Source organism: Zonotrichia leucophrys, chromosome 1 (genome assembly GCF_028769735.1).
Source record: "Zonotrichia leucophrys gambelii isolate GWCS_2022_RI chromosome 1, RI_Zleu_2.0, whole genome shotgun sequence".
Classification (NCBI taxonomy): Eukaryota; Metazoa; Chordata; class Aves; order Passeriformes; family Passerellidae; genus Zonotrichia; species Zonotrichia leucophrys.
The window spans coordinates 36059749-36077166 of record NC_088169.1 but is presented as its reverse complement, the minus strand read 5'-3'; positions in this window follow the sequence as shown (position 1 = coordinate 36077166).

The following is a 17418-nucleotide window of genomic DNA, read 5'->3' as shown; positions in this document are numbered from 1 at the left end:
TCCAAAGTGTCTCTCACTCCTTTCTTCTGGCTCACCTATGCACCTTAATGTAACAGCAACAGAACAACTTGGATCCCACACATAAGATAAGAGCAGGTGCCAACTAGAGGTTGGGCACTAACAGGTGAAGACCTAGTGTTCACCTCGAGACATCAGGTATGCTGTCTGGCTACAGGATAGCATACCAAGATGTGTATTTTAATTTCTCCACTGGACTGGCAGAAGGTTTAGAAACCATATTTTTCCTTGCTCCAGAGGCTTTCTCTATCCTGAGGTACTGAAAATTGCCCTTGGAAAAGGTGCGCAGTATATCTCAAAAGGTGGCTTTGCTCCATTTTTTGGTTAAAGAAAGCCTTTTTTCTTACCAAACATGGTCTGTAAACTTATACAGCTTGTTGATGGTTCTTGAGTTCAACTTCAAAAAGTGTAGTAAGAAAAGACCTAAACCATATCAGAAGAGAACAAAGCTTGTACCTTATCTGATTGCAGCTGTCATTACCAGAAGGGTGATCTTACCAAGGAATATGCTGGAATTTCTGTCACTTTGAGCAATAAATCAAGGCTGGATGTTTTTCAAAAGGAGATCCTAAACCTCAAACAGAAGATGCAGACCTGAGGTAGGAATTGCTGAGAGAGGTTCTAGGCCCTGTGTTGTGCTGAGGGTCAAAGCACATTTTCATAATGGTCTCATCTGGCCTTACAGGATCTATGAGTCAAATACTACACCAAGCAGGAGTTTTCTATGGATTTTATTTTGATAGGGCAGAAATAATTATTTTGATAACACAGAAATAAGTGTTAATATTGTAAGGAAAGGTCTACAGTACTCAAAGCAGAATGTATCTTTGCAATTTTCAGTCAATCAGCTCACACTGCCTACTAATGGTACATTATTAATTTTAGTCTTGGGGCTTTAATTGAAATGATTTGACATACTGTCTTTTGTACTGAATTTGCCTTTTTGTAATCTTTCTGTTTTGGGACAAGAGTGTGACCAAGCTTTTTAAAAGCATTCAGGACAATTTTACTATTCTAAAATGTAACATCATTTATTTAATTTCCTTTTGCTAGTTTGATTATGTATTTCTTACTAGAATAAAGTGACTAGAAGCAGAAATACAGGGGAAAACAAAAGAATAGAAAAAAAGAAAACTCAAACCAAACCAAAAATAATGGGGAAAAGCAGCAGATTCCTGACATCAGGTCTGAGATTCCCAAAATGTCCTCTTCTAAGATATATGGCAGTAACTGTGTAATTATTCTGTATTTGACAGACAAACTTGAGGTGAAGAAAGTCAGCTATGGAGTCCACGCTTGGCAAAGAGGCTTAATTTATGTTAGGTTTTTTTTTAAATGTTTTGTCCAGTTGGGAAAATGAGAGGATAATTGGCAATTTTGCAATCCACAATGAAATTATAAAAGTTCTTTATCTCCATTGTGGAACTTCAAGAATAGGTAATGAAAACGTGCTGGTATTCAGATGTCCTTTGAAACTTAATGTAAAATCGAATTCCTAAGTCTTTGCTCCTCTGTTTACACTTGTCTGAGATCAAAGCAAATATACTTGAACTCAGTACACTAGGATGGTTTAGATATACTTGGCTCCTCAAAAAAATCCATTTTCATGTCATTTAATATTTTCACACATTTCCCAACTTTTTTCTGGAAAAAAAAAAATAGAGTGAGAGTTCTTTTTCAACACCTAGAAATAAACTATAACAAGACATTTGGTATTTTCAAAATGAGCATGTCCTTGCTTTCCCAGCGACAGTTTTCTGTAACAGAACACATCACGCAGAACTGTTGTTTCACTCTTGCATTTCACCCAAAGCCCCATGTGCTCTCCACCTAGCACAGTGAATAACTTGCAACTTAGTTTCAGTAGCTGGTTCTTGATGGATCTGAACAAATGCAGTTCAGTTCTCTGGTGCCCCTTAGTGTTAGGTCTTGGAGCTCAAGGGGAAAAAAAAGGCTATAAAATGATATCTGAAAATCAAGAAACTACATGCAGTGAGGGAAAGAATCTGAATTATACACTGTAGATGCTTTCTCTAAAAGTTCCTTTAAATTTTTTTTACCACAAATCTGATCTAAGTAACAGTATTTTGTTTGAAATAGTTTAATGAATTGTATGAATGGGAAGAAAAGTGAAAAAACTTTCCTCAAAAATATCGCTACAGAAGTATATCCCCATATTCATCATTCTTCCTAAATAACTCTAGTGGTGCAAAATACTTCACTTTGAAATTATATGTCTTACTGGGATTATTTATTACTCATGTTTCAAAGCTTGGCAAGTGTGAAGAACTCATGGAATCCTGTCTCCCGAGCTGGTGGAATCACCAGATGTTTCACAGATGGATCTCCTTAAAGTAATGTGGTTCAGTGTCATCTCTGCCACACTGTGCTTTAATCAATACAATCAGAGCTGATGTTCTTTCATTCTTTGACTGATAATATGTAAGACAACTGATTTATTGAGCACTAAAGAAACTCTAACAGGATAAGCATGCCCTAATTCCAGATACTTGGAGCTGTTTTTTTACCTACATACCTTGTGTTTTCTTTGTGAAAATACTTTAGCTTAACAAGCAGAAATATTTATAGATGTAACACATTAAATGGCAATAAACACTTTTCAGAGTAGAAGGCTTTGCTGTTTCAAATAAATGTTCTTATAGTTTTGCCTAATATCAGGCAAACAGTGATTTCCTGATAATTCTCTTGCTTTACTTTGTAGATTACAAAATTGTAACATCAAAAGAGCAGTATATAGGTCTTTCAGATGATTTTAACAGATTTGAGAGACATGTCTTGTCTTAGAAATGTATATTCTTTATAAAAGAAAAAAAACTTATTTCACAATTGCTAGGGAGCATTTCTTTTTGTAAAAGGCAGATTATTTTCAATAGACCAGATTTCATTTTATTTTTGGGTTGATTGGTTCTACTGGTCCTAATTGATAGGACCAATTGTTGCAAAAGTTATTTACAGAAATATTCAGTTACACCTTTGCACTGGAGGCTCATGCACCACTTTTAAATACCAAGCAAACATAATCAAGTCGTTTACTAGTACCTCTTAGTGATTTTTTAACAATTTAAACTATTTGTCTTCAACAGAAATATCTATACATTCGTTGTGGGCAAAATATGTCATTTATGTGGTTTAACATCCTCAGAGTTGTTTAGTTTTTGGTTTATTTCAACATCTTACAACAAATTTTGGGTATCATATTACCTGGGAAGTGGATCAGAGATTTAATTATCTCAATCCATTTGATAAGAAGAATATCCATGATGGTCGTAAGATACAAAGAAGTTAGGAATACTGAAGAACTAATGTTTTTTCTCATCACATTCCTAATGTCTTAGTTTCCTATTCAGTATTTTTCAGAAAGTTCAATTTTTGTGAGAAAGCTTCAGTCATCTGGGCCTGATTGCTCCAAAGCAATGGGAAATTTATGTTAATGTTATCAGAAGCTTCTAATCCTTGATCCAACAGCACTAATGCAGATTTTAAGATTCTTCCATTCTCCTTTGTTCACACTTTCCATATTACCTTCAATTTTGTCTTTGGCCTGATTTTTTTAAGCTTTTTTTACCAAATTAGAGAATTAACTATCACCCAGCAAGTTATAAAAGTTTGTCCAACTGGATTTCAAAAGGCTGTGCAGTGCAAACTTCAAAGACACTGAGGTCATTTATTGAATTATCTTGCAGATGTTTTCTTGGTATCCTATGAGATTTCTTGTTGTAGCATGAGAATATATTTTTGTTTGTTGACATTTTCAGCCGTGGAACGATGAGTGAATAGCATAGGGAGTCTGATAATGTCTCCAAAAATTGTAGGTCATCTTTATCATGGCATCATTATAATGAGATCTCAGCCATAATATTACATCCAGTGGGTATATTTGGACAAGATCTGAAATGAGCTAAAGCTATTCTTCATTAACTGAAGCCATCAAAAAAGTGAAATATAACTATTGCATATGACTGCAGCAGGAAGAAGATAATATAAATGTCTCACACAAATTAGCCTATGCCTGTTAGAGTAAGGTCTGATCCAAAGCATGCTGAGATCAGGGGTAAGATTGCAATGGGTTTTTAACCAAGCATGTAGAAAGGAAACAGACAGAAGAATAAAGATTTCCCCCATATGAGGATGGAAGGAAAAGGAATGAAAGCACCACCAAAAGGTAAATTATAGCTTTTAAAATATTTTTCCTTGTTTCCCTCTGTTACTAATTGTATATATTTTCTGTCTTCTAATAAATGTAATAGCCTCACTATGTGATTATGCTTTTACAGACATTAAACACATCTTTTTCATCTTTTCTCCTTTGTTACCTTATAGGTATCCTGGCTCTTCGTTGTGTTAAAATTCAACTCACAGGAAAGCGATAATATTTGATTTGTCTTCGCAATACTCTTTTATAATCTTTTTCTTAAATAAGAATATCTGTGCACTGTGTAGAAAGTCTTAGGTTTTTAATCAGTCAAATAGTTTTCCTTTACTCTTTCTCACTCTCGTGGAAAGAAAAAAAAGTACTTTTAAGGATAACTTCACTGTTTCATTCACAGTTTGGTTTCCTCCTTAAGCATGTTACTGTAGAATGTTTTGTATCACCCTGAGTTGCAACACCTGCATTAGGTATGTTTTATTTGCTGATGTACTGATATGATTTTTCTAGTCCAGAATTTAGACTAACTTGAATTTGTCGCCCCCTGTTCATCCATGTCCTTGGCATGAAGGATGTGGAAAAGAGAAAGGACTAATTTAGAAACAATATATGCTAGCTAGTAAACTTCTCCCTACTTTTCACCACACATTTTATTCCACATGCCTTGGAAATATGGCATCCTAGTAAACTCTTTTCAGGTTGGCCATATGAAAATTTGGTAATATCTTTATGTTTCCAGCACACATGGCTGCAGTGTAAATTTTAAATGCATGACAAGGCATGCAGGAAACATTCCTACATATGAGGGTTTCCTCTTTGATCAGAAGTATCCCTACTACTAAAAGATATGTAATTATCTATAGATTGGATATAGAGCTTCAATACAGGTTGAATAATTATCGTTGCAATATATATATATATCCTAAATATATATATCCTAAAAATAGAAAAAAATTCAGCACTTTTCATCTCAGTTAGCTTTAGCTATGCAGACTTAAGCATCCTTAAAAACCTTATCCTTTCACCATGTTATTAATAAGAAAATACAGCTACCTGCAGAACACAGCACATTGCATCCTTAAATAGGTTTCTAAGACAGGCACTCTTGTATGGCAAGCTATCTTCTGCCATCTCTTTACACTGGATATGGAAGAAATGTCCCTGATTAACTTTACATTGCTGCTTATCTAAGCTGGTTTTGGCTGAGAATAATTTTCTTCAGTGGCTGGCACAGGGATGTGTTTTGGATTTGTGCTAGACACAGTGGTGATAACACAGGGATGGTTTTGTCATTCCTGCAAAGTGCTTGCACATCAGCAAGGCCTCTCACCCCACTCCATCAGCGAGGAGGCTGAGGCTTCACAAGGAGCTGGACGTCACAACCAGGGCAGCTCAACAGGGAAACAGGGATATCCCAGACTACATGGTGGCTTGCTCAGCATATGAAGCTGGGGGAAGAAGGAAAGCAGGAATGTTCAGAGTGATGGTATTTGTCTTCCCAAGTTACCATTGTGCGTGATGGGGCCTGGCTTCCCTGGGCATGGCTGAACACCTCCCTGCCCACAGGGAGTGGTGGCTGAATTCCTTGTTTTGCTTTGCTTCTGTGCTTGGCTTTTGCTTTACCTACTAAATTGCCTTTATCCCAGCCCACAGTTTTTCTCACTTTTACCCTCCTGATTCATTCATCATCATCCCATCATCCCACAGGAGAGGAGGGAGCTGCGTGTGGCTGAGTTGCTGGGTGGGGTTTGGACATGATACTATTGCACGCAGCTTGTAATATTTAAAAGACAAGACATTTTAAATTAATCAGTAAGATTTCTGTCTCTGTCTTGGTGTCCTGTAAAAGATTCTTCCTGAAGAAAAAACTGCAGATGTGTGTTGAAGTACGTATTTGACACATTTTTGTTTCTAGTTTTGGTTACTAGTAAAGCAGACATGAATGAACCATACATTGACAGTCATTATGTTTGGAGCCAGGTCATATCCTTTTCCATCAAAATGTAATATCCTGCCTTCTGCCAACTGGCTGCAATGCCATCTGCCAGGAAGAGAGAGATAGGGTGGGTTTTTTCACTCTGCCTTCCAGGGTTATTCCTGTGAAGAAGGCATGTGACTCAAGTTGTAGGATGACTCAAGCTCTTATGGTCTTCTTGGAGTCATCCCACAATCAATTTAATGTGTCTGACCCGAAGACAAATGTCTCCTTTTGTCTGCAACATCACCAGCAATTTTCTAAACTTTGGCTTCTGTTCCATATGCCTTGCAAGAGATTCAGAGAATTGAGCACAGGCTGAAAGCAAAGAGCTCCTGATATTTTAGTCTATTTCCACTCTTTAGATGGGGATGATTCTGGACATTCTCTTTCCCTCAGCGTCTCTATTTATAAACAAGGGGAGGCTAGAAGAATTAGGTAATGCCTGCAAAGTGCTGTTTTAAATAATAAAAATAATGAATTTACTCTTGATGTGTTACTATATAAGTCAGTATATAATGCTATTTCTTATCTTATCTAGCTCCTAAGGACTGAATATTTGTTATCGTTTCAAAGAGATTGCTCTCCATTTCTGAGTGCTGTTCAGACCTCTGTAAATACACAAAGATTTTCTACAAAAGGGATCTCATTCAGATCATTCTCAGTCTTAGAGTAAACAAACAGTATTGCTTTTCTAATTTTCCAGTAAAATACATTACTTGATATTTGGCAATATATTACACTTTCATTGCATTAGATTGCTGGAAAAGAGGTACTTTATTTGCATGCTTTTATCTTGTGGGGGGGAAGATAGAGAAAAGAAATGTAATTACAGTGGGTGCTTTAGTCTCCTAATTAGTTTCACTGGGTCTTAGATTTAACTCTTGCATGCTGTTGAAATTCATTTTCCTTCTCTTTCCTATTATCTTGTTCTCTTTTTTTGTTTGTTTCTGGAGGCACTCCTGATGGCTGGCTGTGGCTGTGTGACCCTCACTTTTCCCACAGCACCAGAGCAAATACTGCTCCCAGGTTGTTACCTAGTATATTCTGAGTCTTGTTACGGATAGGCAGAGAGATTCTGCCTCTAAGTACCACCATTACAGGTATAATTTGCTTCAAGCCACAAACAGGGCTGGCTCAGGGTCAGTGGAAGTGCACTGTGTGTTGCTGAGGTGACTGCATGCTCTCAGAATTCACAGACCATCATTTCATAAAAGGTTGGCTAGCTCTGCTGCATAAGGGCTTCATGAAACAATAAGAGAAAACACTTCACAAGGGCAGTGATCTTCAGCTTCTTTCCAGAATTTCTCCAAAAGGGTACTGCAGTTTCACTGTCATAACTGTTTTTTAAACATTTATCATTTCTTAAAGGCAACAACTCCTTGAAATCCTGAATTACAGACCAGATCCCTTTTAGTAAACAGAAATGCAAAAATGAAGGGGGAGTCACCACTTTACTTTAGATACCTGAATTAAGACTGACAGTGAGGGAATTCATTAAAGTAAGACAGCTCATCTCTGAAGTCCTTCCTTTAGTCAGCATAGAGAGAGAGGCTCCTTTGCAGGGAACAATTTGAATTAGACCCCTTTTTGCCATCAACCTGAGGAACATCTGTCTCTCCTCTCTGTCCACTGAGCCCTGAGAGGGAGCTGGTTTAGTTTAGTTCCTAAAGTGAGGATTAAGGCTGCTCTCCTGAGTCTCTGATGTGCAGGGCACATAAATTTAAATCATGAGAAGGTGTAAGAAGGGGTTGATAGACTTAAAGGATCAGGGAGGGTAAGAGTGCTATAGCAGTAAATTCACTGTTAAGGGATAACCAATGGGGACATTGCAATTCATATTGACATTACTGACACTGGGAGAAATCCTTCTGAAAAGGAAAGCTACTGATTCACTTTTTCCAAGCTTGCTTTCTTTTTAATTAAAATAAATGTTTCTGGCTGTCTTATTTATCAATGGCTGTAAAAGTTGCACTCTTTCCTTCAAGTCTGTACTTTCTGCAGCAGGTAGCTTTAATAAAGAGACAAATTTGGGGGTTCAGAACTCCAAAATTTGTGTTGCTCACAAAAGGTGTCAGGTCAGACCAAATTAAAGTTCTTTGACCTGCTGGTTTTAAGTTTACTCCTAGAGTAAATACACTCTTTTCTTAAGGTACTCTAAAAGCAAAGCTGTCATAGCAAAGCCAGGTTAAGAAGTGACGCAAAGAACGGACAAGAAAAGTGAAAAATATATTTTGCTTTAGAGAAACAGTGATATGGAGAACTCCACATCATAAGAAGAAATTCCATCCAGAAATGTGAAGTTAGGACTTGAAAAATTCAAAAATTTTGGTAGCCTGTCAGAAATTTGAATTCTGAATGCTAATTTACTGACAAATCAGATGATGGAGTTACAAATTAATAATAATTGGCATAATTTTTAATATAATATGAATAATTGGCATATTTTTAATATCAGAATTTCAAAAACTCACCGTAGTAAAACTTATCAAGATGGTTTTTATGCTATCATCTACAGAGGCACAGAACCAGTCTGTATACATTACATAAATTAATTTCAAACTCTTTGACATATTTCCTAAGCAACCTCTTCACTTTTTAGGTACTGGAAAAGCAGAACCGTATAAACTGGGGATTCCTGGGGAAAACAGAAACTATATTAGGTAGCCAGTTGTATTCCAAAGAAAACAGTTCTCTTGCCAAGAAAAAAAGGGAAACCCGCTTTTAGAGTGCTTCAGATCATGCACCCGAAAAGAAAGGCTTTACAAACATTCAAGAAAAAAGATAGGAACAAACTAAATGAAATGAAAAAACCCAACAAAACAACGAAATCAGGAGGCTTCGTGTCTTCAAAAAATGGCCTCTGAAAAAACGAGCTGCATTAAAAAGCACCAAAATATGCAAATATTAAGCTCACAGATGTTGAAAAAGCAGGGGAAAAAGTCAAGGAGGAAGACACAAATGTGAGGGGAAATAAGATGGACAAAGCATAGATACTTAAACAAAAAAAAAAAAAAAAAAAAAAAAAAAAAAGAAAAAAAATGGAAAGGGAAAAGGAATCTTGCAAACCCCTAAAAGAAAGGCTTACAAACACTCTGGAAAGCAGATAGGATCAAATGAAAAGCAATTGCAAAAAAACTCAAAAATCCAGAAAATGAGGAGTATTAGTGTCTTCAAAGAAGAGGCTGCGAGGAAATGAGCTGCATTACACAGGACCAAAACATGCCAAAACTAACCACGCAGATGTTGCACAAGCAGGGAAAAAAGGCAAGGAGGAAGACACAACTCGGAAATGAAGATATGAGGAATATGAGGGCATGGATTCTAAAACAAAAAAGAAAAAAATTTCTCCCAAAAGTAAAAACCCATCAAAATACAGGCAGGCCATAGGACATCAAGTGAAGGAACATGCAGAAAGGCTTGACCAACATAGATCCCCTGTCAAGGCCAAAAAATAAAAGATGGACTTAAAAATATGCTGGATTGGAGATACCATGAAAGGAATTCCAATAACAGAAAAAAAAGAGAAAATTTGACAAATTTAGCAAGTATAAGAAAATGGCAAAGAATTATATCAGGTGCACTGCAAAAGACAGAAATATGCAAAAATTAAGCTCAGAGATGATTATAAATCAGGGGAAAAACTCAAAAAGGAAGGCACAATTTAGGCGAGAAGATATGAGAGACATGGTATGGATACATTAAAAAAAAAAAATTAAACAATTTTCCAAATGTCAAGCCCATTAAAAGGCAGGCCAGATGCAGTCAAGTGCAGGGACATGCACTAAAGCTTGCCCAAATTGATCCCCGCTGAAGGCCAAAATAGAAAAGAAGGACTTCCAAACACTCTGGAATGGAGATACCATCAAAGGAATTGCAATTGGAGGAGAAAAAAAAAAATTTTGGAACTTTTGTGACTACAAGAAAATGGACCGGGATTCTATCCAGCGAAGTGCAAAGGACGAAAACAGGCCAAAACTAAGCTCGCAGATGCTGCAAATGCATTGGAAAAAGTCAAGGAGCAAGACACGGCTTGGAGGGGAAGATATGAAAGACATGGGATGGATAGTCCAAAAAAGAAAAAAAATTTTTCGCAAAGTCAAAGCCATCCAAAGGCATGACGTGCCATCAAGTGCAGGGACATGCACCAAAGATTCCCCTTTTGGTCCCCATTGAAATCGCAAGATTCCCTTTCCCTTCCCGAAAGGAAATGAAATTTCCTTTCGGGAAGGGAAAGGGAATCTTGCGACCCCGGAAAGAAAGGCTTACAAACACTCGGGAAAGGAGATAGGATCAAATGAAATGCAATTGAAAAAAACCCAGAAAATCGGGAGATTTAGTGTCTTCAAGAAATGGTCAGTGAGGAAGTGAGTGGCAGTGCACAGGACCAAAACATGCCCAAAGGAAGCTGAGAGAAGCGGCAAAAGCAGGTGAAAACGTCCAGGAGGAAGACACAACTTGGAGGGGAAGAGATGAGGGACATGGCATGAGTTCTAAAAAAATAAAAAATTAAAATAAAATTTTCCCAAGGTCAAGCCCATCAAAAGGCAGGCCAGATGCAGTCAAGTGCAGGGACATGCACTAAAGCTTGCCCAAATTGATCCCCGCTGAAGGCCAAAATAGAAAAGAAGGACTTCCAAACACTCTGGAATGGAGATACCATCAAAGGAATTGCAATTGGAGGAGAAAAAAAAAAAATTTGGAACTTTTGTGACTACAAGAAAATGGACCGGGATTCTATCCAGCGAAGTGCAAAGGACGAAAACAGGCCAAAACTAAGCTCGCAGATGCTGCAAATGCATTGGAAAAAGTCAAGGAGCAAGACACGGCTTGGAGGGGAAGATATGAAAGACATGGGATGGATAGTCCAAAAAAGAAAAAAAATTTTTCGCAAAGTCAAAGCCATCCAAAGGCATGACGTGCCATCAAGTGCAGGGACATGCACCAAAGATTCCCCTTTTGGTCCCCATTGAAATCGCAAGATTCCCTTTCCCTTCCCGAAAGGAAATTTCATTTCCTTTCGGGAAGGGAAAGGGAATCTTGCGACCCCGGAAAGAAAGGCTTACAAACACTCGGGAAAGGAGATAGGATCAAATGAAATGCAATTGAAAAAAACCCAGAAAATCGGGAGAGTTAGTGTCTTCAAGAAATGGTCAGTGAGGAAGTGAGTGGCAGTGCACAGGACCAAAACATGCCCAAAGGAAGCTGAGAGAAGCGGCAAAAGCAGGTGAAAACGTCCAGGAGGAAGACACAACTTGGAGGGGAAGAGATGAGGGACATGACATGAGTTCTATAAAAATAAAAAAATTAAAATAAAATTTTCCCAAGGTCAAGCCCATCAAAAGGCAGGCCAGATGCAGTCAAGTGCAGGGACATGCACTAAAGCTTGCCCAAATTGATCCCCGCTGAAGGCCAAAATAGAAAAGAAGGACTTCCAAACACTCTGGAATGGAGATACCATCAAAGGAATTGCAATTGGAGGAGAAAAAAAAAAAATTTGGAACTTTTGTGACTACAAGAAAATGGACCGGGATTCTATCCAGCGAAGTGCAAAGGACGAAAACAGGCCAAAACTAAGCTCGCAGATGCTGCAAATGCATTGGAAAAAGTCAAGGAGCAAGACACGGCTTGGAGGGGAAGATATGAAAGACATGGGATGGATAGTCCAAAAAAGAAAAAAAAATTTTCGCAAAGTCAAAGCCATCCAAAGGCATGGTGTGCCATCAAGTGCAGGGACATGCACCAAAGATTCCCCTTTTGGTCCCCATTGAAATCGCAAGATTCCCTTTCCCTTCCCGAAAGGAAATGAAATTTCCTTTCGGGAAGGGAAAGGGAATCTTGCGACCCCGGAAAGAAAGGCTTACAAACACTCGGGAAAGGAGATAGGATCAAATGAAATGCAATTGAAAAAAACCCAGAAAATCGGGAGATTTAGTGTCTTCAAGAAATGGTCTGTGAGGGAGTGAGTGGCAGTGCACAGGACCAAAACATGCCCAAAGGAAGCTGAGAGAAGCGGCAAAAGCAGGTGAAAACGTCCAGGAGGAAGACACAACTTGGAGGGGAAGAGATGAGGGACATGTTATGAGTTTTTCAAAAAATAAAAAAATTAAAATGAAATTTTCCCAAGGTCAAGCCCATTTAAAGGCAGGCCATATGCAGTCAAGTGCAGGGACATGCACTAAAGCTTGCCCAAATTGATCCCCGCTGAAGGCCAAAATAGAAAAGAAGGACTTCCAAACACTCTGGAATGGAGATACCATCAAAGGAATTGCAATTGGAGGAGAAAAAAAAAAATTTTGGAACTTTTGTGACTACAAGAAAATGGACCGGGATTCTATCCAGCGAAGTGCAAAGGACGAAAACAGGCCAAAACTAAGCTCGCAGATGCTGCAAATGCATTGGAAAAAGTCAAGGAGCAAGACACGGCTTGGAGGGGAAGATATGAAAGACATGGGATGGATAGTCCAAAAAAGAAAAAAAATTTTTCGCAAAGTCAAAGCCATCCAAAGGCATGACGTGCCATCAAGTGCAGGGACATGCACCAAAGATTCCCCTTTTGGTCCCCATTGAAATCGCAAGATTCCCTTTCCCTTCCCGAAAGGAAATGAAATTTCCTTTCGGGAAGGGAAAGGGAATCTTGCGACCCCGGAAAGAAAGGCTTACAAACACTCGGGAAAGGAGATAGGATCAAATGAAATGCAATTGAAAAAAACCCAGAAAATCGGGAGATTTAGTGTCTTCAAGAAATGGTCTGTGAGGAAGTGAGTTGCAGTGCACAGGACCAAAACATGCCCAAAGGAAGCTGAGAGAAGCGGCAAAAGCAGGTGAAAACGTCCAGGAGGAAGACACAACTTGGAGGGGAAGAGATGAGGGACATGCCATGAGTTTTTCAAAAAATAAAAAATTAACATAAAATTTTCCCAAGGTCAAGCCCATCAAAAGGCAGGCCAGATGCAGTCAAGTGCAGGGACATGCACTAAAGCTTGCCCAAATTGATCCCCGCTGAAGGCCAAAATAGAAAAGAAGGACTTCCAAACACTCTGGAATGGAGATACCATCAAAGGAATTGCAATTGGAGGAGAAAAAAAAAATTTTGGAACTTTTGTGACTACAAGAAAATGGACCGGGATTCTATCCAGCGAAGTGCAAAGGACGAAAACAGGCCAAAACTAAGCTCGCAGATGCTGCAAATGCATTGGAAAAAGTCAAGGAGCAAGACACGGCTTGGAGGGGAAGATATGAAAGACATGGGATGGATAGTCCAAAAAAGAAAAAAAATTTTTCGCAAAGTCAAAGCCATCCAAAGGCATGACGTGCCATCAAGTGCAGGGACATGCACCAAAGATTCCCCTTTTGGTCCCCATTGAAATCGCAAGATTCCCTTTCCCTTCCCGAAAGGAAATGAAATTTCCTTTCGGGAAGGGAAAGGGAATCTTGCGACCCCGGAAAGAAAGGCTTACAAACACTCGGGAAAGGAGATAGGATCAAATGAAATGCAATTGAAAAAAACCCAGAAAATCGGGAGATTTAGTGTCTTCAAGAAATGGTCTGTGAGGAAGTGAGTTGCAGTGCACAGGACCAAAACATGCCCAAAGGAAGCTGAGAGAAGCGGCAAAAGCAGGTGAAAACGTCCAGGAGGAAGACACAACTTGGAGGGGAAGAGATGAGGGACATGCCATGAGTTCTGAAAAAATAAAAAATTAACATAAAATTTCCCCAAGGTCAAGCCCATCAAAAGGCAGGCCAGATGCAGTCAAGTGCAGGGACATGCACTAAAGCTTGCCCAAATTGATCCCGCTGAAGGCCAAAATAGAAAAGAAGGACTTCCAAAACTCTGGAATGGAGATACCATCAAAGGAATTGCAATTGGAGGAGAAAAAAAAAAAATTTTGGAACTTTTGTGACTACAAGAAAATGGACCGGGATTCTATCCAGCGAAGTGCAAAGGACGAAAACAGGCCAAAACTAAGCTCGCAGATGCTGCAAATGCATTGGAAAAAGTCAAGGAGCAAGACACGGCTTGGAGGGGAAGATAATGAAAGACATGGGATGGGGTAGTCCAAAAAAGAAAAAAAATTTTTCGCAAAGTCAAAAAAAGCCATCCAAAGGCAGACGTGCCATCAAGTGCAGGGACATGCACCAAAGATTCCCTTTTGGTCCCATTGAAATCACAAGATTCCTTTCCCTTCCCGAAAGGAAATTCCATTTCCTTTCGGGAAGGGAAAAGGGAATCTTGCGACCCCGGAAAGAAAGGCTTACAAACACTCGGGAAAGGAGATAGGATCAAATGAAATGCAATTGAAAAAAACCCAGAAAATCGGGAGATTTAGTGTCTTCAAGAAATGGTCAGTGAGGAAGTGAGTTGCAGTGCACAGGACCAAAACATGCCCAAAGGAAGCTGAGAGAAGCGGCAAAAGCAGGTGAAAACGTCCAGGAGGAAGACACAACTTGGAGGGGAAGAGATGAGGGACATGCCATGAGTTCTAAAAAAAAAAAAAAAAATTAAAAAAAAATTTTCCCAAGGTCAAGCCCATCAAAAGGCAGTCCATATGCAGTCAAGTGCAGGGACATGCACTAAAGCTTGCCCAAATTGATCCCCGCTGAAGGCCAAAATAGAAAAGAAGGACTTCCAAACACTCTGGAATGGAGATACCATCAAAGGAATTGCAATTGGAGGAGAAAAAAAAAAATTTTGGAACTTTTGTGACTACAAGAAAATGGACCGGGATTCTATCCAGCGAAGTGCAAAGGACGAAAACAGGCCAAAACTAAGCTTGCAGATGCTGCAAATGCATTGGAAAATGTCAAGGAGCAAGACACGGTCCCCCTTCTGTTTGCCCCAAGAAAACCTCTTTTATAGTCTGATTCATGGCATCTGGGACGACATGGATGAGGACTAGAAAAGCTATTACAACATAAAATCCTACCCTTAAAATTCTTCTCCAAATGGGAGAAATGTCAAAGAAATCTGCCCTTAAAATTCTTCTCCAAATGGGAGAAGTGTCAAAGAAATCTACCAGCTGATCAATATATGATCCTTTGTCAGTTTTCCCTGTAATAGGTAAATTTATCCCATTGCTTATTGCAATTCAAGATCCCAAGGAGAAAACCTCCTAGTCTTTCGTTCTTATACAGAAATATTCAAGACCCCAAAGAGAAAAAACCCCCCCAGAGTCTTTCGTTTCTCTTGTTTCTCTTCTGAGTTGTCCTTTGCAGTCTGAGTCCCGACTTTTGTCTGAGTATTCGTTTCTTCTTATATCTTGTTGAGGAAAATCGCTGGATAGTTGCAGACTTGTTACGAAATGATGTTGTAGCTCTGCTGAACCGATCTGGCATGTCGTGCACTCAGGGGTTACCTAGTTTTTGATTCAACTGACAATAGGGTTAGAAAACACACAAGCCTCCCCAGGAGGGGAGAGGCTTAGGACCCCGAGGGTTTTTACCAAAGGCACCAAGTCTGGAGAGGGCCCCTCCTCGCCTGAGACGTCACCGGGGGTCTGGCCCGCCCCCGCCCGCGCTCGGCGCATGCGTGCTTTCCGAGCTGCTCTGTGTCTCTCCCGAGGTAATTTTTTCCTCTCCCTTTTTATTCCGCCTCTGAATTTTCCCCCCTCGGTCTGCCCCTGACTGTCTCCTCCTCCTCCGACGCTGTGTGTGTGTGTGGCCTTTCGTCAGCGTGTGCGGCCGTCCCGCCGGCACCCGCGCCCGCCGCGACTCGCTCCGGGTTTTTTTTGCGTCACAACCGCGCGCCCCCAGCGTCTCACGCAGCTTTTCTGGGATTGCGCAATTCCCCTAATTTCGCTGCATGGGTCAGACGCCCCGGCTTTGGTTTGTGGCTTCTCCCCCCCGGGTTTTTTGCGAGTTTTGCCCGCCGCGCGCGTTTCTGCTACCTTGCCGGCCCCCGGGGCCGCTGCACCCCCCGGCCCTGAGCTTAGCAAAGCCGTATCTGAACACGCGTCTCTAGTTTTTTCTTCAGCCGCGCTCCCCGCCTGCTCTGCCGCCGCGTGGCTTTCGCGAAAAAGCGCCTCCCCCGATCCCTTTTTCTTCCCCCCCCTGCTCTCCCCCCTCGGTCCTGAGTCCTCCATGCTCTCTGGACCCTTTGGACGCTTTTTGGGAGTTTCTCAGGGTTTCTGGGTTTTGGGACCGGGTGTTTTAATAATATTTCTTGCTCTTTTTTCTCCAAGAGCATTTTTCTTCTCGGCCTTTTAAGGCCAGAGCTAATTTTTTCTTTCCTGGAGCCTTGCTCCCCCCTCTCTTTCAGAGAGTCCCCCCCCCGGACGTCTGGTGCGTCTCGGGGGTCTACCTTCCTGGCCTTTTAAGGCCAGAGCTAATTTTTTCCGGAGTCTTGCATTGCTCCCCCCTCTTTTGAGGGCCCCCCCCCGGACGTCTGGTGCGTCTCGGGGTGTTCCTTCCTGGCCTTTTAAGGCCAGAGCTAATAATTTTTTGTATGTTTGTGTCACACCTTATAAGGTGGACAAAATTTCCCGTTGTTCCTGGGAAGGTATGCCTCCCATGTTCTTATTTTCAGGCTTTCTTACCAAATCTGTCGTTCAGAGCAGTCTGGACGTCTCGGTCTGTCCAGCAGATTACGAGAGGTGGACCCAGGGCGCCTTCTGGTTCCAGTCCGGGCTGTTCTGCTACGAATATTCTTCGGCAGAAACTGAGAGGTGGAATTCTCAGTGACTGCTGTTTTTTTTTTTGCAGTCTCTGCTGGCTTTTTTTTTTCTTCTTCTCTCTCTTTTTCTTCAGGGCTTTGAAGGTGGTGTTGGTGCCCCCCCGAAAGGTTGTGGTGGTCAGAGCTCACCCAGTGGAAGCCAAATGTCCGGTTTATCTTCCCCCGAAAGGTTGTGGTGGTTCGTGGTCCGCCCGGGGAACGCCAAGTGCCCGGTTTATCTCGGCTGTTTGAGGGGCCTGGGAGGCCCGGAGGTGGCCCGGAGGTGGCCTTGGAGCACCCGCGTATCAAAGGACGAGAAGAGGCTTCAGTTCTTCTTTCTGGTTTTATGTTTATTAATTGTTTATCTAAAAGATGTTCTTTCAGCTCAACAGAGATCCGCACAGCAGTCAGCCATGGGCACACACTCTCCCTCCGGGGCAGGCACCTATCTTTATACCCTTTGCTACGTATACAATATTTATCATTTTTCCCCAATACCATCTATTCTTATAACTCGGTGTACTCTTAGTAATAACCAATAGAAAGGTGCCACCGTGGCCAAAGAAGATGGAGGAGAGGAGGAAGAAGGAGGAGGACAGGACACAC